Here is a 27151-nt window from a genome sequence, read left to right on the forward strand (position 1 = left end):
AGCACAGGGGGAGGGACCCAAACATAGGTGTAACACCCCAGGGGGGAAAAACTGGGCCCCACCAGACCCAGGGCCCCAAAGCACTTTTTTTTTTTTTTTTTTTTTTTTACACACACACGTACAGGGTACTGCAACAGAATAAAGTTTGGAAGGAAAAAATCCTACGACCCAATGACAAACTACCTCACCAGATTATTGGAGACTGCACAGGCTGTCAACTGCTACCTCTGCTGAGACTGAGAAAATACTGGCTAGTGGAGGTTCTGCACAGGTTATATATACAGGCTTCAAAAGCTTAGTGTTTTCTCAGTCTCCCTCTGCTGGTAGGAGGACATAACCCACGCGTCTTGACCGGTCTGGAGGGTCGCTGAGGAACACATAATTTATGTGTCTTCCTGCCACCTCCTTTAAGATTCTCCTATGGGTCCAGCTCACTCAGGCCTGCACGGAAAAGACCCTTCAAAGTATCGGATGCTATGAGTGAGGCTGTCAGAACATAAGGACATAACAGTAGCTATACTGGGTCAGACTTATGTTCTTACCACATAGATCCACACTGCCTGACACAGGACGTTTCGCCCACGTACAGTGGGGGAAATAAGTATTTGATCCCTTGCTGATTTTGTAAGTTTGCCCACTGACAAAGACATGAGCAGCCCATAATTGAAGGGTAGGTTATTGGTAACAGTGAGAGATAGCACATCACAAATTAAATCCGGAAAATCACATTGTGGAAAGTATATGAATTTATTTGCATTCTGCAGAGGGAAATAAGTATTTGATCCCCCACCAACCAGTAAGAGATCTGGCCCCTACAGACCAGGTAGATGCTCCAAATCAACTCGTTACCTGCATGACAGACAGCTGTCGGCAATGGTCACCTGTATGAAAGACACCTGTCCACAGACTCAGTGAATCAGTCAGACTCTAACCTCTACAAAATGGCCAAGAGCAAGGAGCTGTCTAAGGATGTCAGGGACAAGATCATACACCTGCACAAGGCTGGAATGGGCTACAAAACCATCAGTAAGACGCTGGGCGAGAAGGAGACAACTGTTGGTGCCATAGTAAGAAAATGGAAGAAGTACAAAATGACTGTCAATCGACAAAGATCTGGGGCTCCACGCAAAATCTCACCTCGTGGGGTATCCTTGATCATGAGGAAGGTTAGAAATCAGCCTACAACTACAAGGGGGGAACTTGTCAATGATCTCAAGGCAGCTGGGACCACTGTCACCACGAAAACCATTGGTAACACATTACGACATAACGGATTGCAATCCTGCAGTGCCCGCAAGGTCCCCCTGCTCCGGAAGGCACATGTGACGGCCCGTCTGAAGTTTGCCAGTGAACACCTGGATGATGCCGAGAGTGATTGGGAGAAGGTGCTGTGGTCAGATGAGACAAAAATTGAGCTCTTTGGCATGAACTCAACTCGCCGTGTTTGGAGGAAGAGAAATGCTGCCTATGACCCAAAGAACACCGTCCCCACTGTCAAGCATGGAGGTGGAAATGTTATGTTTTGGGGGTGTTTCTCTGCTAAGGGCACAAGACTACTTCACCGCATCAATGGGAGAATGGATGGGGCCATGTACCGTACAATTCTGAGTGACAACCTCCTTCCCTCCGCCAGGGCCTTAAAAATGGGTCGTGGCTGGGTCTTCCAGCACGACAATGACCCAAAACATACAGCCAAGGCAACAAAGGAGTGGCTCAGGAAGAAGCACATTAGGGTCATGGAGTGGCCTAGCCAGTCACCAGACCTTAATCCCATTGAAAACTTATGGAGGGAGCTGAAGCTGCGAGTTGCCAAGCGACAGCCCAGAACTCTTAATGATTTAGAGATGATCTGCAAAGAGGAGTGGACCAAAATTCCTCCTGACATGTGTGCAAACCTCATCATCAACTACAGAAGACGTCTGACCGCTGTGCTTGCCAACAAGGGTTTTGCCACCAAGTATTAGGTCTTGTTTGCCAGAGGGATCAAATACTTATTTCCCTCTGCAGAATGCAAATAAATTCATATACTTTCCATAATGTGATTTTCCGGATTTAATTTGTGATGTGCTATCTCTCACTGTTACCAATAACCTACCCTTCAATTATGGGCTGCTCATGTCTTTGTCAGTGGGCAAACTTACAAAATCAGCAAGGGATCAAATACTTATTTCCCCCACTGTATATCAAAACGCCGGTTTGACGAAAATAGCCAAGCTTCTAGCATCAGCATACAAAAACAGCTGTTGAAGCAAGACTCTAGTTTTTGTATTTATTTATTTATTGCATTTGTACCCCACATTTCCCCACCTATTTGCAGGCTCAATGTGGCTTACATAATACCATCAAAGGCATTTGCCCAGTCGGTTGATAACAAATATATAGGTTGCATAGAGATCGAATGAGGTATATGTGGAGGATCGGAAGGGATGAAGATTGCCTGACGTCCGGTATGCTAACATTAGAAGCCCTCGGCTATTTTCGTCAAACCAGTGTTTTGATGTACTACTACTACTTAACATTTCTAAAGTGCTACTAGGGTTACGCAGCGCTGTACAATTTAACGTAGAGGGGCGGTCCCTGCCTCAAGGAGCTTACAATCTAAGAGACAAGTGAACGGACAGTCCAATAGGGGCGGTCAAATTGGGGCAGTCTACTACAGTTTAGAGCCCCTGAAGCAGCTCTTATGTGCGTGAAACAAGGCCTGTTTCGGGCAGTATGGATCTATGTGGTGTTACTGAACTTTGGGTTGACCTTTATTGTTGTGGTCTGTTTGCTTGTTGCCACCCATATTCACGGAAGCATGGTTCACTGTTATGCATATTTAATATGAGTATTATTTGTATTCAACCGCATTGTAGTATCTTGTGATTTGACTCCATGTGAGCTTTCCCTATTGGCTCTTAGGTCTGGGCCAGGACCTGCTCTCCCTCTCTACCCCGTGGGCTGAGTGAGAGAGTCCTCAGTCTTCCTAGCATCTTTGTGGTCAGCAGCTCTTCTATGCTATGCGTTGCTTTTATTCTCTTGGGCAAATGCATTTCAACTAAAACTAAACAAAGAAAAAACACAGTCTCATCCTCTCATCCCTACACAGTGCGTATAACCCCACAATTATCAACACCCCAGATTACACCCCCCCTATCTGAGACAGCCTGAAAATCCTCGGCGTTACATTGGCCCACAAATTAACACTAGAGAGCCAAGTGACATCCACAACAAAGAAAATGTTCCACTCAATGTGGAAACTCAATCGTGTGAAACAATTCTTCACGAGGGAAACATTTCGCAACCTGATACAATCAATGGTACTAAGCCATGTAGACTACTGCAATGGAATTTATGCAGGATGCAAAGAACAAACATTAAAGAAACTTCAGACCGCTCAAAACACGGCAGCTACACTTATCTTCGGAAAAAACGTGATTTGAAAGTGCAAAACCACTTCGCGAAAAACTACACTGGCTCCCAATCAAAGAACGCATTGCTTTCAAAATCTGCACTCTGGTTCACAAAATTATCTACGGTGAAGCTCCGGGATACATGACAGACTTGATCGACCTACCAGCTAGAAACACATCTGAATCAACACGAACGTACCTAAATCTGAACTACCCAAGCTGCAAAGGACTCAAATACAAATCAACTTATGCGTCCAGTTTTTCCTACATAAGAACACAACTATGGAACGCATTACCAAAAGCCGTGAAAACTACAAACGACCACCTAAACTTCCGGAAAACACTGTATTATCGAAACAAAAGATGGACGCCCACCTTGTTTCGATAATACGGGTTTCCCCGCCCCTTCGCCAGGACGTCCTGGGAGGACGTCCTCAGGAAAACTTGGGCGCCCCTTTCGATTATGCCCCTCTGTGAGGAGGGATGTGTGTGTGTGTGTGCAATGGGGGGATGGATGTATTTGTGTGTGAGGGGGATCTGAGTGTGTGTGTGCAGAGATTCAGTCTATGTGTGTGTGATGGAGGATGGACTTGTGTGAGTGCGACTGTAGATGGTGTGTTAGTGTGCGTGAGGGATCTGTGTGTGCGTGTGAGATGAAGGATGGACGTGTGTGTGTCTGAGTCTGTATGTGTGTGATTGAGGATGGTTGTGTCAGTGTGTGTGAGGTAATTGTGTGTGTTTGTGCATGTGCTATGTGCTCAAAACACGGCAGCTAGGCTTATCTTGGGAAAAACGTGATTTGAAAGTGCAAAACCCCTTTGCGAAAAACTACACTGGCTCCCAATCAAAAAACGCATTGCTTTCAAAATCTGCACTCTGGTTCACAAACTTATCTACGGTGAAGCTCCGGGATACAACACAGACTTGATCGACCTACCAACTAGAAACACATCCGAATCAACACGAACGTACCTAAATCTGCACTACCCAAGCTGCAAAGGACTCAAATACAAATCAACTTACGCGTACAGTTTTTCCTACATAAGCACACAACTGTGGAACGCATTACCAAAAGCCTTGAAAACTACGAATGACCACCTAAACTTCAGGAAAAAAAACAACCTGTTTAAAAAGGCAAACCCTACCGATCCAACATAAATGCCTGATCTCTGCAACACAACAAAACTAAAGAACGTAATGGACATAACACAACTCTTCCGTTGTACGATTCCCTAGTGTGGCTGTACCACATGAACTTTATCTTACCACAACATCACTTTGTATTTGTTCTCACCGGAGTCTGCAAACGCCTCTCCGGTACTATGTAAGCCACATTGAGCCTACAAATAGGTGGGAAAATGTGGGATTATCCTTTCGCACCGAGGATATATCTCCAAATGTTGCCCGGGAGGGAAAGGTTAGGACAGCTGTTGTACTTGGTGATTCGATCATTAGGCATATAGATAGCTGGGTGGCTGGTGGACGTGAGGATCGCCTGGTGACTTGCCTGCCTGGTGCGAAGGTGGCGGACCTCACGTGTCACCTAGATAGGATTCTAGATAGTGCTGGGGAGGAGTCCGCTGTCTTGGTACATGTGGGTACCAATGACATAGGAAAATGTGGGAGAGAGGTTCTGGAAGCAAAATTTAGGCTCTTAGGTAGAAAGCTGAAATCCAGATCCTCCAGGGTAGCATTTTCTGAAATGCTACCTGTGCCACGCGCAGGGCCCAAGAGACAGGCAGAGCTCCATAGTCTCAATGCGTGGATGAGACGATGGTGCAGGGAGGAGGGCTTTAGATTTGTTAGGAACTGGGCAACATTCTGGGGAAGGGGGAGCCTATTCCGAAAGGATGGGCTCCATCTTAACCAGAGTGGGACCAGGCTGCTGGCATCGGCGTTTAAGAAGGAGATAGAGCAGCTTTTAAACTAGAAATGGGGGGAAGGCCGACAGTCGCTCAAAAGAGCATGGTTCGGGATAAGGTATCTTTCAAAGATATCACCATAACAGGGAAGATAGAGTATCCTGATAGTGAGGTTGCAAAAGAGATTGTAGTAGATCGGGTATCTTTAAATAACAATAAAAATCAGACAAAAGATTGCCAATTAATACTGTCAAGTACTAAGCATGATGTACTTAGGAACAACAAACATAGTTTGAAATGTCTATATGCGAATGCCAGGAGCCTAAGAAATAAGATGGGGGAGTTAGAATATATTGCACTAAATGAAAAATTAGATATAATAGGCATCTCTGAGACCTGGTGGAAGGAGGATAACCAGTGGGACACTGTCATACCGGGGTACAAATTATATCGTAGTGATAGGGTGAATCGGATTGGTGGAGGGGTAGCATTGTATATTAACGAGAGCCTTGAATCAAATAGATTGAAAATTCTGCAGGAAGCAAAACACTCCTTGGAATCACTGTGGATTGAAATTCCATGTGCAAAGGGGAAAAGGATAGTGATAGGAGTGTACTACCGTCCGCCTGGCCAGGACGAACAGACGGATGCGGAAATGTTAAAGGAAATCAGGGACGCAAACAAACTGGGCAACACAATAATAATGGGGGATTTCAATTACCCGCATATAGACTGGGGTAATGTAACATCTGTACACGCAAGGGACATAAGATTTCTTGATGAAATCAAGGACAGCTTCATGGAACAGCTAGTTCAGGAGCCGACAAGAGAAGGAAAAATACTAGACTTAGTCCTTAGTGGTGCTCATGATCTAGTGCAGGGGGTAACGATACGAGGGCCGCTTGATAACAGTGATCATAATATGATCGGTTTTGATATTGGCATTGAAGGAAGTGAAACTAGGAAATCAAGTACGCTAGCGCTTAACTATAGAAAAGGTGATTACGACAAAATTAGAAAAATGGTGAAAAAAAAGACTGAAAGGAGCAGCTCGCAGAGTAAAAAACTTGCATCAGGCGTGGATGCTGTTTAAAAACACCATCCTGGAGGTTCAGGACAAATATATTCCACGTATTAGAAAAAAGGGAAAAAAAGACTAAACGTCAGCCGGCGTGGCTAAACAGTAAGATAAAGGAAATCATTAGAGCCAAAAAACAATCCTTCAGAAAGTGGAGAAGAGAACCAACTGAAAGTAACAGGATAGATCATAAGGAATGCCAAGCCAAATGCAAAGCGGAGATAAGGAGGGCAAAAAAGGACTTTGAGAAGAAATTAGCGTTGGAAGCAAAAATACATAGTAAAAACTTTTTTAGATACATTAAAAGCAGGAAACCGGCCAAAGAGTCGGTTGGGCCGCTGGACGAAAATGGTGTTAAAGGGGCGATCAAGGAGGACAAAGCCGTAGCGGAGAAATTAAATGAATTCTTTGCTTCGGTCTTCACCGAGGAGGATTTGGGGGGGACACCGGTGCCGGAAAGAATATTTGAAGCGGGGGAGTCGGAGAAACTAAACAAATTCTCTGTAACCTTGGAGGATGTAATGGGTCAGTTCAGCAAGCTGAAGAGTAGTAAATCACCGGGACCTGATGGTATTCATCCCAGAGTATTAATAGAACTAAAAAATGAACTTGCGGAGCTACTGTTAGAAATATGCAATCTGTCCCTAAAATCGAGTGTAATACCGGAAGACTGGAGGGTAGCCAATGTTACTCCGACTTTTTAAGAAAGGTTCCAGAGGAGATCCGGGAAATTATAGACCGGTGAGTCTGACGTCGGTGCCGGGCAAGATGGTGGAGGCTATTATTAAGAATAAAATTGCAGAGCATATACAAAAACATGGACTGATGAGACAAAGTCAGCACGGATTTAGTGAAGGGAAGTCTTGCCTCACCAATCTAATGCATTTTTTTGAGGGGGTAAGCAAACATGTGGACAATGGGGAGCCGGTTGATATTGTATATCTGGATTTTCAGAAGGCGTTTGACAAAGTGCCGCACGAAAGACTCCTGAAGAAATTGCAGAGTCATGGAATCGGAGGTAGGGTATTATTATGGATTAAGAACTGGTTGAAAGATAGGAAGCAGAGAGTAGGATTGCGTGGCCAGTATTCTCAGTGGAGGAGGGTAGTTAGTGGGGTCCCGCAGGGGTCTGTGCTGGGTCCGTTGCTTTTTAATGTATTTATAAATGACCTAGAGATGGGAATAACTAGTGAGGTAATTAAATTCGCCGATGACACAAAATTATTCAGGGTCGTCAAGTCGCAGGAGGAATGTGAACGATTACAGGAGGACCTTGCGAGACTGGGAGAATGGGCGTGCAAGTGGCAGATGAAGTTCAATGTTGACAAGTGCAAAGTGATGCATGTGGGTAAGAGGAACCCGAATTATAGCTACGTCTTGCAAGGTTCCGCGTTAGGAGTTACGGATCAAGAAAGGGATCTGGGTGTCGTCGTCGATGATACGCTGAAACCTTCTGCTCAGTGTGCTGCTGCGGCTAGGAAAGCGAATAGAATGTTGGGTGTTATTAAGAAGGGTATGGAGTCCAGGTGTGCGGATGTTATAATGCCGTTGTATCGCTCCATGGTGCGACCGCACCTGGAGTATTGTGTTCAGTACTGGTCTCCGTATCTCAAAAAAGATATAGTAGAATTGGAAAAGGTACAGCGAAGGGCGACGAAAATGATAGTGGGGATGGGACGACTTTCCTATGAAGAGAGGCTGAGAAGGCTAGGGCTTTTCAGCTTGGAGAAGAGACGGCTGAGGGGAGATATGATAGAAGTGTATAAAATAATGAGTGGAATGGATCGGGTGGATGTGAAGCGACTGTTCACGCTATCCAAAATACTAGGACTAGAGGGCATGAGTTGAAGCTACAGTGTGGTAAATTTAAAACGAATCGGAGAAAATTTTTCTTCACCCAACGTGTAATTAGACTCTGGAATTCATTGCCGGAGAACGTGGTACGGGCGGTTAGCTTGACGGAGTTTAAAAAGGGGTTAGATAGATTCCTAAAGGACAAGTCCATAGACCGCTATTAAATGGACTGGAAAAATTCCTCATTTTTAGGTATAACTTGTCTGGAATGTTTTTACGTTTGGGGAGCGTGCCAGGTGCCCTTGACCTGGATTGGCCACTGTCGGTGACAGGATGCTGGGCTAGATGGACCTTTGGTCTTTCCCAGTATGGCACTACTTATGTACTTATGTACTTATGGATACAAATGTAACAAATGCTCTTCTTCTCTCGCCCTTTCCTGCCACTGCTCTTTACTTTTCTGTACTATCGATAAATGGCATTCCTTTCTTGTTCTGAACTGATTGCAGTCTGTATACCACTCTGCTCCATCTTGGCAGCTGGAGCAATTTAGCAACTCTAACTAAACTCTAACTCTAACTTGATTTTCTTTGCTGTGATTGAGTGGAGGAGTAACCTAGTGGTTAGTGCAGAGGACTTTGATCCTGGGGAACTGGGTTCGATTCCCACTGCAGCTCCTTCTGATTCTGGGCAAGTCACTTAACCCTCCATTGCCCCTGGTACAAAATAAGTACCTGAATATATGTAAACCGCTTTGAATGTAGTTGCAAAATACCACAGAAAGGCGGTATATCAAGTCCCATTTCCCCTCCCTACATTCAAGAATTGGATTAAGAATTGAGAGTCTACTGGTACAGTTTTTACTTGGGAATGGTTTATGCTGGCTGTTGAAGCTTTGTGACCACACCTAGTCTAGAACAGCACAGGCAATGAAAATGATAAAGGGGATGGGACGACTTCCCTATGAAGAAAGGCTTAAGTGGCTAGAGGTCTTCAGCTTGGAGAAGACGGATGAGGGGAGATATGATAGAGGTCTATAAAATGAGTGGCGTGGAACGGGTAGACGTGAATCACTTGTTTACTCTTTCCAAAATTACTAGGACTAGGGGGGCATGCAATGAAGCTGCAAAGTAGTAAATTTAAAACAAATCGAAGAAAATATTTCTTCACTCAATGTGTAACTAAACTCTGGAATTCGTTGCCACTCCAGGTTGCAAGCACCTGGCAGAAACCCAATTTAGTAGCAATATTCCATGCTACCAATCCCAGGACAAGCAGTGGCTTCCCCATATTTATTTATTTTACTAGGAAAAAAGGCCCATTTCTGACACAAATGAAACGGGCGCTAGCAAGGTTTTCCTCAGAGTGTGTGTGTTTTACAGTGTGTGAGAGTGAGTGTGTGATAGAGAGAGAGAGAGAGAGAGTGAATGTGTGTGTGTGACAGAGGGAGCGTGAATGTGTGAGTGTGTGTGACAGAGGGAGCGTGAATGTGTGAGTGTGTGTGACAGAGAGAGTGAGACTGTATGTGAGAGTGTGTGCCAGGGGCCCCCTCCCACCCAGTTTCAGGGTCCGCCTGCGCCTCCTCCCTCCCAGTTTCAGGGTCCGACCCCCCTCCGTTCCAGGGTCCGCTCTCCCTCCCACCCACCTCCAGGGTCTTCCCCCCCCCTCTCCCCCTCCCGCCCAGTTTCTGGGCCACCCCCCTCCCTCCAACCATCCCAGTTTCTGGGTGCGCCTGGCCCCCCCTCCAAGTTCCAGGGTCCGGCCGCCCACCCTCCAAGTTGCAGGGGCGGGCCACCCACCCTCCAAGTTGCAGGGGCTGCCCACCCTCCCACCCAGGTCCAGGATTGTTGCCCCCCCCCTCTCTCCCTCCCTCCCAGTTCCAGGGTAGTTGCCCCCTCTCTTTCCCGCCTCTCCCCTCCAGCCACCCACCTACAACGTTGTGAAGCTGACTCCGTGGCTTCATTGAAGTGAAGGGTTCGTAATTTTTGTCAGGTTCGTCGCTCTGTAACCATCTGTCGGCCCCGCCCTTGCGCCTGTGATAGGTCCGCCACCTTCGACGTCGAAACGTGAGGACGTCAAAACGTGATGTCGTCGAGGGTGGCGGACCTATCACTTGAAGCCACGGAGTCAGCTTCAGAACGTTGAAGGTGCCTTTTATTGTAGTAGAGATTTGTTACATTTGTATCCCACATTTTCCCACCTTTTGGCAGGCTCAATGTGGCTTACCATATTCCCGTTAATGGGAATAACAGACTATTATCTGATTATCAGATGTTATTATCTGAATAACAGACTATAGACTTTTCCTCCAGGAACTTGTCCAAGCCTTTTTTAAAACCCAGATACTCTAACTGCTGTTACGGGGGGGAGTGGGGGTGGCGACCTTGAGGGGGGATGGAGGGGGGAGCGGCGGCAGCGACCTCGGGGGGCGTGGTGGTGAGGACAGGACCTCAGGGGCGGTGTTACCCTCAGCGGACATGGTGGTGCGAACTGGTAGCGCGGGTGCAGTGGCGATGGAGAGCTAAAGTGGCTCCCGCGTTGCGTGTGGAAGGGCTGAAGCTGCTCCTGCAACGTTCCAATGTCTCTCACTTCGTTCGTAACCATCTCCTGGCGTCAGGCAAGGAGGCTTCTATTGCGGGAGAGTGACACAGATAGACACATTGGAATGTTGCAGGAGCAAATTATTGTATTAGATCACTAGCAATCGTGTTTAGGATTCCGGAATATTGCTACTCTTTGGGATTCTGCTCAGAATCTGCTACTCTTTGGGATTCTGGAATCTTGCTACTCTTTCCCCTTATTTGTCCTGTTTGTCTTGAGTAGAATGTAAGCTCTGTGGAGCAGGGACTGGCTCTTACATGGTCAGTGTAGTGTTTGGTGCTTTTTGGGATTGTGGAATCTTGCTACTGTTTCCTTAACTCCCAATTAGATTGTAAGCTCTGTCGAGCAGGGACTGTCTCTTCATGTTCAAGTGTGAAGCGCTGCGTACGTCCGGTAGTGCTATAGAAATGATAAGTAGTAGTAGTAGTTGGGATTCCAGAATATTTGCTACTCTTTGGGATTCTGGAATCTTGCTACTCTTTCCCCTTATTTGTCCTGTTTGTCTTGAGTAGAATGTAAGCTCTGTCGAGCAGGGACTGTCTCTTCATGTTCAACTGTACAGCGCTTCGTACATCTAGTAGTGCTATAGAAATGATAAGTAGTAGTAGTAGTCTTTGGGATTCTGGAATCTTTCTACCCTTTGTCCTTATCCCTTATTTGTCCTGTTTGTCCTAATTAGATTGTAAGCTCTGTTGAGCAGGGACTGTCTCTTCATGTTCAAGTGTACAACGCTGCTATAGAAATGATAAGTAGTAGTAGTAGTCTTTGGGATTCCGGAATCCTGCTATTATTTGGTTTCCGGAATCTTGCTACTCTTTGGGATTCCGGAATCTTGCTACCCTTTGTCCTTATCCCTTATTTGTCCTGTTTGTCTGTCCTAATTAGATTGTAAGCTCTGTTGAGCAGGGACTGTCTCTTCATGTTCAAGTGTACAACGCTGCGTACGTCTAGTAGCGCTATAGAAATGATAAGTAGTAGTAGTCTTTGGGATTCCGGAATCTTTCTACCCTTTATCCCTTATTTGTCCTGTTTGTCCTAATTAGATTGTAAGCTCTGTCGAGCAGGGACCGTCTCTTACATGTTTGTCTAGTAGCGCTATAGAAATGATAGGTAGTAGTAGTGTTTGCTGCTTTTTGGGATTCTGGAATCTTGCTACTCTTTCCCCTTATTTGTCCTGTTTGTCTTGAGTAGAATGTAAGCTCTGTGGAGCAGGGACTGGCTCTTACATGGTCAGTGTAGTGTTTGGTGCTTTTTGGGATTGTGGAATCTTGCTACTGTTTCCTTAACTCCCAATTAGATTGTAAGCTCTGTGGAGCAGGGACTGTCTCAGTGTATAGCGCTATAGAAGTGAGAAGTAGTACATAAAAACCTAAGTTTTATGTCAAAGTGTTTGTGCTGTACAAAACCCAATCAATAAACAAATGTTTTCTGCAGTCCAGGAGTTTTGCTGAAGCAGCCACAGGACAAAGACCGCATTCGGCCGCTTGGCCCCCTCCCAATCCCACCGCCAAACTCATACCTGAGGCCTCCCCGCAGCTTTGCTTCTCCGATGCCCCCTGACCACAACACACTTCTCCCCTTGCTGGGAAACAGGAAGTTGCGTCAGAGGGGGCGAGGCGGGAAGCCGCGTTGGTGCTTGTGCGAGACAAACTTGGAAGAACTTGTGGAGAAGCCGCGAGGCAACGGGGTTCACGTGGGTGGGTGGGTGGGTGGGAGCGAGCGTGCTTATAATTCAGCGCACCCGCCCGCCCGGGCTCCAGGAAGTTGAAGAGACGGCGTCAGCCTATCTGGCCCATTGTGTGGGTTGAAGCCAGTAGGCGGAGCTTGCCGCCACATTGAATCACCCAAAACAATAGCAAAACGCAAAAGACTAGTAGAAATAGGTACATATAGGCAGTGCCTTAAAAGGCTCAGGATACAGGATTAAAAAAAAAATAAATCAAAACAGAGAAAAAAATAAGATGATACATTTTTTATTGGACTAACTTAATATATCTTTTGATTAGCTTTCAAAAATGAGGACACATGCCCCGCCCCCTTCCACGCCCTCACTCCGCCCCCTGTCACATTTCCCCTCCCCCCATCACACACCCCCATCACTCCCCCCCCTTACCATACTACTGCCCTGGTGGTCTAGTCACCTCTTCGGGACAGGAAAGAGCCCCCTCTTTCCTGCCCGGAGTCTGCCCTGCATGCATCCTTCCTGTTGCTGATCTCGGCGCCGATTCAAAATGGCCACCGAGAGTTGAAGTCTCACGAAGTCACTTCAACTCTCTGCGGCCATTTTCAATCAGCACCAACATCAGCAACAGGAAAGAAGCATGCAGGGCAGCGCTCTGGGCAGGAAAGAGGGGGATCTTTCCTGCCCCGAAGGCGGAAGAGGTCACTAGACCACCAGGGCAGTAGTAAGTAAGAGGAGGGGAAGCTAGCAATCTGCCCGTTTGTCCAGATTTCTGGACAGCCCGCCCACCAGCCTGCCCGTTTGTCCAGAAATCCGGACAAACATGCAGATTGGCAAAACCCGCCCGGTTCCCTGGACATGTCCGGGTAAATCCAGACATATGGTAACCCTAACCCTTCAGATCGGAAATAAGCAAATGGGGCGCTAGATATGGTGCACTTGGATTTTAGCAAAGCCTTTGGCATGGTCCCGCACAGGTGACTGATAAATAAACTGAGTTCTCTCAGTATGGGACCTAGAAGTGACTGGCTGGGTTAAAAACTGGTCAAGTGAAGGAGCCAGAGGGTAGTGGTAAATGGAGCTTGCTCTGAGGATAAGGATGTTATCAGTGGTGTACCTCAGGGATCAGTCCATGGGCTGGCTCTTTTTAACATCTTCATGAGTGATATTGTAGAAGGACTCGACTGTCTGGTAAGGTTTGTCTCTTTGTGGATGACACTAAACTCTGTAATAGGGTGGACGCTCCGGAGGGTCTGGATGATATAAAGAAGGATCTAGCGAAGCTAGAAGAATGGTCCAATAACTGGCAACTAAGATTTAATGCTAAGAAATGCAGGGTCATGCATTTGGGGGTACAAGAATATAAGGAACAGTACGCTATAGGGGGAGAAGTGCAACCAGCCTTCTGCCTCTCGCTGGATTCCACCTGCTGCACAGAACTCTGGGGAAAATTCCTTTTCCTTTGGGCAGGCTGTGGGTTGTGGCTCCCTCCCAGGGAAACCCTCTCTTTCCTCTTGTCTCTGGAAACTGGCCCTTCCCTTCACTGGGCTCCTTTCTTTCCTCTGGCATGTAGTGGATCCAACCCTTCCTTCACATGGACCTTTCTTCTTTGCATGATTGCTACTTTTAACCAGAGCTTGCTTTCCAGCTACACCCTCTCTCTCTCTCTGGTAACTGGTTGCTGGGGAAAGAAACTACACACTCAGGCTACCTTGATTACTAGCCTGACCGGCCAGGAGGGAATTCCCTTCCCACAGCTCAGCTTGTGCAGGGATTTCTCCTGCTTTCTTCTTATTAGGTAAGTGCTGAAGATTCCTGTCTTTCCCCCTTGTTCCAGCATATACAAACACTAACATGGTCTGTATTACAGACAGTAGGGACATATATAGGGTTCCTGCCTCCATGTTTTCCTTTGCTCCTTGTGTTTCTATCTCCCCATTCAGCAGGTTTAAACTGACACTTTTTGGAACACTGCTGCATTTTCTCCATGTCCAGGGGAGCTGACAGGCTCTGCATGCCACAATATAAATATTGGAATTATTGACTTATATCATGATTTAAGTCATGTTTGATTGGAGACCAGTTCTATCTGTTGATGTGTGAGTATCAGCCCCTACAATTGAGATCTTAGCCCTTTAAAGTAGATTCAACAACAAAGATTTCCCTCAGCATTTTCCAATAAACACTCCCCTTGGGGCTGGGATTCTCACTCTCCCTTTACAACCAGTTTCCCTCCCCCCAGTGACTCTAGGGAGGGGTTGCTCCACTGTTCAGCAATCCCCATTATAATGGGGCATTACATAAACCTTTACAGAGAAACATACCCCAAGAACCCTTTCCCTTCCCCTCTCTCTCTCCCTCCCTCCCTATATGCCCACCCAACTGTTTCCACCCACTGAAATAGTTAAGAAATGATTTACTCTGTTCTGACAACAAGGACATCTCATCAAGCTATGCATCACCATCTGCAAACTATAAATGTCATTCAACTCCAACTCTTCTACTGCTGCTTTCCCTTAGCCATCACTATTCCCAGGACTCATCAATATACTAACACAGAGACAGAAGACAAAGATTTTAAAAAAATGCCATTTAGATCCAAACAGCTCTTCTGCATGAAAGTAGCTCATCCCTCATTATTCAATTACCTGTATTTTAAATAGTAGTAGTAATAAAAATCAAGTGTAATTTTATAATATACCACTGCATTCCACAAAACAAAAGGAGCAAGCTCCCACATACAATCTTTCTCTTTTGATCTACACACAGTAAAAAAGATTTTAAATGCTCCCAGGTAAAAAAAAAAAAAAAAGCTTTGTACTTAAAAATAAAAACTTGGAATGTTGAGCACCTGATTCTCATAACATGTCTGTTTTGGTGGCCCTTTACTAGATGAAAAAATCTCAGCACCAATACCATGCCTGCTAGAATGCTATGGTGTCATTATACCCAGCCCCTCCATGACACAACAATTACATAGTAACATAGTAGATGACAGCAGAAAAAGACCTGCACGGTCCATCCAGTCTGCCCAAGAAGATAAATTCATATGTGCTACTTTTTTATTTGTACTGTTCTCTTCAGTGCACAGACCGTATAAGTCTGGCCAGCCCTATCCCCGCCTCCCAACCACCAACCCCGCCTCCCAACCACCAGCTCTGGCACAACAAACTACTACTCTAACTGATGAAAGATTATTCCGTTGTGATAATTCCTCTGTGTACATCTGTATGCTGTACAAGCCGGCATGTGGAGGAGTAGCCTAGTGGTTAGGGTGGTGGACTTTGGTCCTGAGGAACTGAGTTCGATTCCCACTTCAGGCACAGGCAGCTCCTTGTGACTCTGGGCAAGTCACTTAACCCTCCATTGCCCCATGTAAGCAGCATTGAGATTGCCATGAGTGGGAAAGCGCGGGGTACAAATGTAATAAAAATAACTGAGATAAAATAACAATGAACAGCAATGTAGATACAGCAGCTGATAGCTTCCTTGCTTTGTTGTGAGTGTACCAATATGGTGGCTGCTGGGGGGAACTGGCTTCAGCCTTGACATGTCGCGTACCATCTCCTATTCTTTCTTCAACCTCTTTGGGTGAGCCTTGCTGTGTCAGCCCAGGCACAGAACAAGTGCAGCTGCGTGGAATTATTGAAGCGAGGACTTGCAGGACTTTGCTGTTTGCCACCAAAGTGCTAAGTATTAAATAATATACCAGGTATTATAAGATCACGTCTTCTGTTTTTATTTTTTTTTTTATATTTGTGCCGGTTCTGCAAATAATTTTATGCAGAGACTTGGAGGTGGAGTTAAGGGGAGACTGGGGACCAGCATAGGTTACACATAAAGCATGAAATTAAGCTGTTCTGAATATAATTTAGGCCAACTAAATCCCAGGTCTATCATCCTATATAATAAAACCCACCTCCAACGTTCTGAAGCTGACTGCATGGCTGAGGCATTCCTGCTCTCTGGCTCCAGCTACTAGACTGACGTCACGTAGTTCCAGGTACGTCAACAGCACGAGGCCCCGCCCCTGCCGCCCTCGCCGCAACGCACCGCCCCCCCCAGGTCGAACGACAGCAGCATGAGGCCCCGCCCCTGCTGCCCTCGCCGCAACGCCACGCACCCCCAGGTTGCCGCCCACAGGCGTGCAGGCTCGGCCCTTCTCTTTCTGTTAGTCTAGGCTTAAAGCCCACCTCTTTGCTACTGCTTTCGACTCCTAACCATGACTCTCTTACTCAACATCCTCACTTATCACACCTACCACTGCAATTTCCCCACCCCTAGCTGTCTGTTCGTCTGTCCAATTTAGATTGTAAGCTCTGTTGAGCAGGGACTGTCTTTTCATGTTAATTTGTACAGCGCTGCGTAAGTCTAGTAGCGCTATAGAAATGTTTAATAGTAGTAGTAGTAGTATGAGCCAAGTATAGGACAGTCAAGCCATTGTGACATCACTGATGAGGTTGGCTCTTAGGCATTGGTGGACTGAGGCATTATGACATCACAATGTCAGCTCTGGTTAAATCACCGCAGCTCCTCAGTACCTTTCCGCTCTCATCTCTCCCTACACTCCTCCCCGTGAACTCCATTCGATGGGTAAATCTCTCCTGTCGTCCCCCTTCTCCCCCACTGCTAACTCCCGGCTCCGTTCCTTCTATCTCGCTGCTCCCTATGCCTGGAATAGACTCCCTGAGCCGGTACGTCAGGCTCAGTCTCTGGCTGTCTTCAAGTCTAGGCTTAAAGCCCACCTCTTTGCTACTGCTTTCCACTCCTAACCATGACTCTTACTCAACACCCTCACTTATCACCCCTACCACTGCAATTTCCCCACCCCTAGCTGTCTGTTCGTCTGTCCAATTTAGATTGTAAGCTCTGTTGAGCAGGGACTGTCTTTTCATGTTAATTTGTACAGTGCTGCGTAAGTCTAGTAGCACTATAGAAATGTTTAATCAGGGCCGGTCTTAAGGCGAGGCGGCCGCATAGGGCCCCGCGCTCAGGGGGGCCCCACGCGGCGCGCCTAAGGTCGCCCCGCCCCGACCACCCGAGTTCCAGTCCTCCCTCCCTCCCTCGGATGGCGCGCGACGGCGGAGTGGTGGGGGCGGTCCGCCCCGGCTGTCAGCGGGTGGGGGGTGCCCTGCACCTGCTGCTCCCACCCTGTCCTACCTTTAAAAAAAGACTGTGGAAGCGCCAGAGGGACAGGCAGCGCCTCGTGTCTGCCCTCCCTGCTACTAAAAATGTCTTTGACGTCGTCATTGGGCCTTCTCACATTGAGTCCCGCCCTTCTCTGAGGTAACTTCCAATTACCGCGAGGGTGGGCGGGACTCAATGTGAGAAGGCCCAATGACGACGTCGAAGACATTTTTAGTAGCAGGGAGGGCAGACACGAGGTGCTGCCTGTTCCTTTGGCGCTTCCAAATTCTTTTTTTAAAGCTAGTGAGGGTGGTGGGGACCGGAGAACAAAGCTAGTAGGTAGGTTGGGGGGGGGGACTCAGATGGGAGAAGGGTGTGTGGGGTGGGGGTTCTCAGGTGGGGGGAAGGGTGGGGAGGGGGTTCTCAAATGGGAAGGAGACTACTACTTAACATTTCTAAAGCTGAGGTGGGGAGGGGGTTCACAGATGGGAGAAGGGGGTGGGGAGGGGGTTCTTGGATGGTTAAAGGGGACGGGTGAGGTGGGGACTGGGGTTCTTGGATGGGAGAAGGGGACTGAGGAGGGAGTTCTCAGATGTGAGAAGGGGACGGGTGGGGAGGGGACTGGGGTTCTTGGATGGGAGAAGGGGACCGAGGTGGGGAGGGGGTTCACGGATGGGAGAAGGGGGTGGGGAGGGGGTTCTTGGATGGTTAAAGGGGACGGGTGGGGAGGGGACTGGGGTTCTTGGATGGGAGAAGGGGACTGGGGAGGGGCTTCTCGGATGGGAGAAGGGGGCAGGCACTGGGGTCTGAGAAGTGGCCATATGGGAAAATGGGGGCCATACCTGGGGCTGGTGGGAAAATGGGGCATGCGTGGGTCAGGTGTGAGAATGGTTCTGAAAAGGGGGCCCTAATACAAGGCATGTGGATGAAGGGGGCTGGAACTGGGGGCTGAAAAGGAGGGTAGGTGGGATAAGGGGGCTAGTACTGGGACTGGAGGCTGAAAACGGGATAGGGAGAAGTGGCTGGGGGGCTGAAGCTCAGGACTGGTGGCAGAAAAGGGCTGAAATGGGGGACTGGTGGGATAGTGGGGCTGGAACTGGAGACTGAAAAAGGGGCAGAGAGAGGGGCAGATCCTGGATGGGGTAGCGAGAGGGAGGGCAAACCCTGGATGGATGGGAGAGGGAGGTCAAATTGTGGATTGAAGGGGCAGAGAGAAAGGGCAGACAGTGGATGGCAGGGATAGAAAGGGCAGACAGTGAATGGATGGGGGAGAGAGAGAGGGCAGACAGGGGCAGATGGTGGATGGATCATGGAAGGGGCAGAGATAGAGGGCAGATGTGGATGGAAGGGGCAGGGAGAGAGGGCAGACATTGGATGGAGGGGATAGCAGAGAGGGCAGACATTGGATGGAGGGGACAGCAGAGAGGGCAGACACTGGATGACAGATGCTGGATGGAAGGAAGACAGTGAAAAGAAGATGAGGAAAGCAGAAACCAGAGACAACAAACTGTAAATAAAATATATTTTTTTATTTTTTTGCTTTAGGATATAGTATTGTAGCTGTGTTAATAAATGTTTATAAATTGAACATGTAAATAAGGTAATCTTTTTATTGGACTAATTTTAATACATTTCGATTTAACTTTCAGAGAAGAAAACCCCCTTCCTCAGATCAGGATAGGATACTGTAACAGCACTATACTGTATTGACCTGAGGAAGGAGATTTTGGCCTCTGGAAGCCTAAATGTATTAGTCCAATAAAATGGTATTATTTTATTTTCTGTATTTGTTTTATTTCTATTTGTTAATTTGTAAAGTGGTGATTAGTATTTGTTAGTTTTTTCAAATTTACATCTGCTGTCTTTATATTTTGTACAGTACTAGGGGTCATTTTCTGTTTCTGTGGTGTTGAATTGTATGCAGAGTCTGGCATCTTGGGGGTTCAGTTTAATTTTTGTCTAAATAGAAAGTTTAAATATTACTACTTATTCTATAGTGGATTAGGGTGTATCTGTGTTTGTGAAAAAGACATGGCTTTCAGTTGGCATTGACTGTGCAGGATCGACGATCTGTACTATTCTGTCAGGTTTCATTTTACAATAGGTGAATTGATGTTCTAGTGCTCACTGTAGTGTTTTAAGATGTTTTCCTTTTCTTTGTGTGATTCGTAGAAATGACTGCTTATGGTATGGTAGAATTGCTCAATAGGTCCTAGAGTGTTTTGTATTCTCGGCATACCTAGTACTGGATTTTGGAGGGGGTGTTAAAAAATGACCGGGAGGGAGGGGGGCCTTGGAGCTGGGAGCCCTAGGGGGGGACGCCCTGGAGCTGGGGGCCTTGGAGCTCAGAGGGAGCAGCCCGGGAACTCAGAGGGAGGGGTAGCCGGCCCTGGAGCTAGGGTGGGGGCAGAGTTAGGTGGGGGCAGGGCTAGGGTGGGGCCCCATCAAATTGGTCTGCATAGGGCCCCGCACTTGCTAAGACCGGCTCTGTGTTTAATAGTAGTAGTAGCTCTGGTCCCTCATTTCCTGTTTCCGCAATGAGGGCGGGATCAGCGCTAACACAGAGAAGGGCCGAGGCTGCACGCCGTTAACGCTGCTTTTCGACGTGGTAAGTGTGAAAATGATTTTACACATTTGAAGGGAGTGAGGCTGGAAATGGAAGGGAGGGACGACGACCCTAGAACTGGGAGGGAGGGAGGGAGACCCCAAAACTAGGAGAAAGAGAGAGGGAGGGGGAACCTGAACACCCCACCCTCTCTCACTTACACACACACACACACACAAACTCTCTGTTACACACTGCGACAAGGCTACATCCCAGATGTATAGAATGAAGCAGCAAAACCCTAAACTACATCTCCCATAATGCATTTCCAGTCCCAGCAGTGATAGCCCAGGGGATAGGCAAGCTGGCCATATACCGTCTCTGACCACAAGAGGGAGGGAGAATGAAGGAGCCCAGTTCCCCTGGACCCGCAATTAGTATATCATGCTGCCCACCTGTAATAGGGAGGGGTGGGGTCGAGAAGCAGGAGGAGGATTGGATGGAAGAGGGGGTTAATCAGGCTGAGCAGTGTAAATAATTGTCACAAATTGAATGCAGTGAAAAACAGGTTCAGGCTTCCTAAAGCAAACTAGGCCTGTAAAATCATAGCATCTCTCAGTCCTGATATTTCACTGAAGAAATGTGATAGCCTGTTTAACCTTGGCAGAGTTACAAGATTGGCAAGGGTTGTGTATAGCTGGACATAGGCATGCTGAGAAACTATAACAAATAATTGGGCCAGGTGCAGAAAAGTTAAATTTAAGGATGAGTGAAGCTTGGAGATAAGAAAACTTACTAAGGCTGAGACTTGGTCATAATTGGATAAGAGATAAGCAAACTTGCTAAGGTTGAAACTCGGTCCTAATTGGATGAAAGATAAGAAAAGTTGGAACTTGGGCATAATTGGATATATGTGCCAATTATGACGAAAGTGAAATGTTCATAGGAATCTATGGGACCAAACATGTATAAAAGGTCTGCTACCTAAGCAGTGTTTTAGGGAGAAGAAGAGTGAAGCCAGCAACCTTTGAAGGCACTTGTCATCAGTCGTGAAGTGCTGTACTACCATGTGGATGCCTGAACCTCTTGTACTGTCTTTGGGTAAGATCTCAATGCTAATAAACTATATTTCTTTATCTACTAAATAATGGGTTCCTTTCTAATTACATAGGTTTATACTGCCTTGACTGTGTAACCCTGTCATGAGCAGATACCAGGTTGGGGTGATTAAGTATCTAGAGGGGATATGCAGTTCTTCCCAGGATAGTACAGAGAGCCCATGGCTTCCGCTGCCCGAACAGAGGTGGCAGACCTAATAAATTAAACATTTTTGGTAGCCAGAGGATGGTTATTCCCTCCGGGATTAGGATCTGCCTCCCTAACTTTTAATTAATAGTTAAGCACCTTTACTTAACATTGGGCACCGGACTATAACTTTCTTTAAAATATTTCTCTTATACTTTTTAATTTGATTCACCTTGGCCACGGAACTGCATTTATTTTTTTCTTTCATTTTATATTCTCCCTAACGAGCACTATAACTCAAGGTCGTGCCAAACTGGGAGACATGCCAAGCTTAGCTGGCTTATCTATTCAGCCCTGCACAGAGCACGGCTGCAGTTCACTGGACATACTGAATTTTAAAAGTAATTTTGCTTTCCAGTTTTTCTGTTTTTTAAAAGAAACACAAAAAAAGTAAATTTTCTTTCGTTTTTTTCCCTTCATGTCCCATGCTGAAGTGGTATAAGCCAAAACAGTCATTACACGTGTATTCTTTTTAACCTTTTGCTGCCTGTCTTCTGTCAACTGTACCTAACTAACTCACTGCTGCTTTATATTTTCACACCTTTAAACTCCAGTCCCATCTCCCGGGACTGGTACAACTGTCTTATCAGCCTTTTCTCCCAGTGCGGACTGATGCTAGTGGATCTCCCACTTCACGCGCATGAGATTTATGCTTCTCTGTCTCTAAATTTTCCAACTGCCTCCTTCGGCAGCAATTTCTGATACACAAGCAGTCTTCCCCCCCGGCTGCTTCCCCAATTACCACCTTCAACTGGGTCACGCATTAGCCGGTTTCCAATTACTGGAGACTGCCCCACCCTTTGTAGAGGTTCCAGACTTACTACAGTCTGTGTTGGCTGCTGCTCTTTCCCCAATCATAATAAAGGGAGTATGAAGTGCCTTTCTAACCTCTACCAAGGTATTTTTTAGTGGTCTAGACATTGTACAGGAAGATTTTTTTTTTTTGAGACTGGTTCCCACCTCCAATAATTTATGTCTTTTTTACCTATTAGTTTGGGGAACTTACTGTCCTTGTACAAAGCTGTGAGTTTCTCTTAGGGTTCCTCTTTTTTTTTTTACACAGAATTGTTGCGACACTCTGCCCCTTTGTGAATACCAACAAGTGGTTTTTTGGGTTTGCCCTCATTCAGGTACTATAATTTTCGCTGACAATTACGTTTTTTAGGGGTTTTGAAGTGATTAAACTGCAAGGGTTTTCTTTTTCCGGTCGAGAGCTGACTGAGGGTGTGTCCAGTCCACAGCTGACCGAGGGTGTGTCCGGTCCACAGCTGACCGAGGGTATGTCCTGTCTATCGCTAACCTAGGGTTTGTCCGGTCTAAAGTTGACCGAGGGTTCTTTTTACGGTCTAGAGTCGACCGAGGATATTTCCGGTCCATTGACCGAGGGTTGTTTCCAGTTCAAGGTGGACCGAGGGGTTTTTATGATACAGGTATTTTTTGGCGACCGCGTCTTCAGTGTCCTGTAATGGCTCCTGCTGCGAGAGGTTATAGTTAATGGATGCATTAATTAATAACTCAGGTTTGGACCACAGGGTCTGCTAAGTACCTTGACTCTTACATATACATATTGAACTTTTTGTCTGTGCACATCTTGAAGTTTTTTGTTTTTGTCCGGTTCAGCTAAAATTGTACCTTTATGAAATTGCCATAGGCAACCCTTTCTTTTTACTTAGACATCTTCACAGGTTTCCTTCCCTTTTGTGAAGTATCCCTGCACGCTGTAAAGTTCTGAAGACAGGTAAGTATAAAATTCACTTCATTTTTGTTTGCATCAATTTCTAATGCAGATTTAGCCATAGTGCCAGCCTTGTTGCATTTTCATTTACTGTTAGTCTATTAAACCCCTTTCACACTGTCATAAAGTTAAGCACATACTTACATAACACCATTTGTACTACCCTTTGTGCCATCTACTTTTCTGACCATGGCCACGCCTTTACAAACTGTTCTTATCCTTATTGGGGCACAGGAAGGTAATCCCACATCTCTGCACACTTTTCGAAACCCGGCACATCCTTCTGTGGATGCAGCCGCACCTACAGCTCCATCTCTATGTGAGGGGGCTCCGTCTCCATATGATTCGGAGTTCTCCAATGCACCTTTAACCTGTGGCGTTGTCGTGGGTTATATATCTTTGCCACCTAATCTCCTGAACCCCATAAATCCCCTCCCTACTCCTCAATCACATCCCATCACTCTTGACAGATCTTCAGAAATTTCCCAGCCCATTATTTTTGCCAAACCCACTTATATACTGTCATCTGTTCCCTCCAGTCTGCAACCCATTGTTCCAGGGGCTGCTACTCCTGTAATTCTTCAACCTGTACTCCTGCAAGGTATCCTTACTACTGCTCTCCCTTCTATCTCTGGACCAGGCTCCCTGCTCCAGACTCACCCTTCAGTGCCAAACTCTGTAACCTTCAAACAGCCCTCTAAATCAGTGAACCCCCTGTCACTCCCTATCCCTTCAGGCAATGCTTATCCAAGTCAGTCACAAATTGACACTATGACTGCCCTTGGCAAAATAGACCAGGCTCCCAATGTCTTGCAGCAACCAGAAGTTGCTAGCCCAGACCAGCGCTCACATATTATGTGCTGGCGTTGTCATCGCCTAGGTCATTATGCTGCCACCTGTCGAAGAAATCCACAGATCTTTCATAGGCATGTCCGGCGTAATAATTCCCTTGTCTAGCAATCGTTCCCTGACCCACGCCGTTCTCTGTAACTAGGCGTGGTCCGGAACAAAGCAGATATGGTCACTCTGCTCAACAGTACAGTTGTGAAGAACAATGCTTAAGCTATTAAAGAGTAGGAGTTATTCCAAATACCAACAAATTGTCCATTATATGCAGCAGCTGACTCTCTGTGTTAAAACAATAAAAAAATCTCTCCAGGTTCTTTACTGAGTTTCTTTCAATGTCAGTGTTTTTGTGTGTGTCGGGTGGATGAAGACTGATCACCTTTAATCCACCCTGTCTGTCTCTTATTTCACAAACATTGCATTTATGTCTGCCTTGCTAGAGAATATTTTGCTAGCATAGGTCTAAATTTTCACAGAAAAAAACAAAACAATGAATTGTAAATCAGTTTTTGTGGGAATATGCTGAATATTCCCTAAGCAGAATTTGAGTACTCAATCTTTTAAAAACAAACAAAAAAAACAACTGCTCAAAGCTTAAGAGCTATCCATATGAACTAGTCCTTACTTTTTGTGCTAACATTTCATTTTAAATAGTCCCTCCTGACTTAACTATACATAGTGGTTACCTGCTGCAATATCTTTGCTCAACTCCTCGATCCCCTACATCAAAAACAATTTAATAGATTTGTTTTAGCTAAACTTTTAATTAAATTGTGCAGTCATCTCCACATGCAGCAGAACTGTTAGAAAGGGAGCAAGTGTCCTTGCTCCATAGCTAACAGCGAGCTTCAAGGTTGTTGGCTGGTTGCCTGGATTTAGGGCTGCTGTTCTTTGAGACATGCTAGGGTAAATAATAATCTTTGGTCATGATCTTTTGCTAATTGACATAGCTATGCCAGTGGAATATATTTACTTCCTTGAAAAATAGTTATTTCAATGCACTCTGTCGGAGTTTCAGCTGCAGTTTAATTCCGATGGAGATTTTGAATGTTTTTCGTTGCCCTTGGAATAGCTATGCATACAAGTACTACTTCTGGTCCTAAGACACTATTTTGGTAATTTTTTTTTGTTATATTTGTACCCTGTGCTTTCCCACTCATGGCAGGCTCAATGTGGCTTACATGGGGCAATGGAGGGTTAAGTGACTTGCCCAGAGTCACAAGGAGCTGCCTGTGCCAGGAATCGAACTCAGTTCCCCAGGCCCAAAGTCCACCACCCTAACCACTAGGCCACTCCTCCACTCATGTATACTTGTATATGACACCATGCCTATGTAGGAAAGTATGCCTGGTATTGAATGCTGTTTAATGAATTGTCAGCTAACATTTTTTTTTTCTGTAGCACTGCACTGCTTCCTTTATCACCTTTCTTTGAACACGTATTAGTTGGAGTCGCTACACAAACTGCTTATTCCCATATCAATAAGTACCGTTCCTGGATTAAGTATTTCACCAGAGGAGGTATCCCTTAGAATTTATTTCCCTAATTCTATAAATTTTTCTGTTCATCATATATAGGGAGACCAGGATTGACTTCCTTTGCTTTTCTGTTTATTAGGCAGTATATAAGCATTACTGACAACGTATTTGAATAAAGCAAAGGAAAGCTTGTCTGTCAGATGTCATTCCAGATCTGTATATCATCTGCTGCATACCTACTGGTCACTTGCCCATTGTGCAAGGGCCAGGCCTATACTAATTTTACAGATATGCAGATACCTGTCAAAGGTAAAAGGTATGCAGAACACCTGCGCGGCTGGCTCTATGACCGTTTTCTTTTGTCTGGGCCGCCCACGGGAGATTATAGAGGAGATCAGGACACTGATAGGTACTGCCATGGTTTGTGGCTGTGGTTGTTTATGCAGGTTTTCCAAACAGATGCCAGCCCGTGGCAAAGGAGAGTCTGGAGCTGATCAGGAGGAAATGCTTTATCATGTGGGAGAGAGACACTGAACCCCCTACAGCTCCTGGGCCCTCAGGCACTGCCCAGCTGTCCATATGGTCAGTCTGCCCCTGACCTAGCTAACTGGGGAAAGATAGGCCTGCTATTTAGGCAACCCTACTTGCCTGGTTAGCTATGCAGGCACTATTACTGAATATTACTGCTGCCCACAAAACTCTGTTCACCCAGACTCTGCCCCAGATCGCCTCGGCAGCAACCAGTGAGTGCCAAAAAGATCAAAGTAGATATTCAGCAACACTGCTCAGAGCGATTTAACTGTCTCCTGATCGGTTAAATCATTTCGAATAACAGGTCCTGAATTGTTAACGCAGATATATATATATATAAACAACCTTTGAAACGTGTCTTTTCAGCACTTAAGTCTGATTTCAACAATTCAGCCATTGTTTTGTAGGAATCTGGGTACTTTTGTTCAGCTGCTGGTGCTACGATGGTTAGGTTACTGAAATGCCCTACTTGCTGATCTCTGTTGTTCTGAAGTTTTACACAACTGACCACATCTACAACATCTGAACAAAAATGCAGTGGGAAAGAAACAAGCCAGAAAGTTTAGAACTGGTATTTTAAGGATCAAAATCAACACATGTGGCTTTTATGCCTCGCCTCACCCTATGCTTGGAATAAACTCCCTGAGCCCATACGCCAAGCACCCTCCCTACCCATCTTCAAATCCTTGCTCAATGCCCACCTCTTCAATGTCGCTTTCGGCACCTAACCATTGTACCTCTATCCAGAAAATCTAGACTGCCTCAATCTTGATTGACTGCACTTTTTGTCCTTTAGATAGTAAGCTCCTTTGAGCAGGGACTGTCCTTCTTTGTTAATTGTACAGCGCTACGCAACCCTGGTAGCGCTTTAGAAATGTTAAATAGTAGTAGTAAAATGCCTGGAATAAACTTCCTGAGCCCCTACGTCTTGCCCCATCCTTGGCCACCTCTTTAACATTGCTTTTGACTCGTAACCACTCGCCTCCACCTACCCTCCTCTCTTCCTTCCCGTTCACATTAATTGATTTGATTTGCTTACTTTATTTATTTTTTGTCTATTAGATTGTAAGCTCTTTGAGCAGAGACTGTCTTTCTTCTATGTTTGTGCAGCTAAATAGTAGTAGTAAAACAACTGCTTGATATTCAAAATGATTTCACTGGCCGCCGACCCAT

General features: G+C 46.0%; 1 long non-coding RNA gene across 1 annotated transcript; it reads right to left on the reverse strand.

The window, feature by feature from the left end:
• Positions 1-14094: 14094 nt before the first annotated feature.
• On the reverse strand, positions 14095-26980 carry LOC115465266. Its single transcript, XR_003941376.1, has 3 exons — positions 26971-26980; positions 16669-16674; positions 14095-14191 (listed from the first exon to the last, which is right to left on the reverse strand). It is a non-coding gene; the product is annotated as an uncharacterized LOC115465266 (long non-coding RNA).
• Positions 26981-27151: the final 171 nt, after the last annotated feature.

The sequence above is a fragment of the Microcaecilia unicolor genome, chromosome 3 (genome assembly GCF_901765095.1).
Source record: "Microcaecilia unicolor chromosome 3, aMicUni1.1, whole genome shotgun sequence".
Taxonomy (NCBI): Eukaryota; Metazoa; Chordata; class Amphibia; order Gymnophiona; family Siphonopidae; genus Microcaecilia; species Microcaecilia unicolor.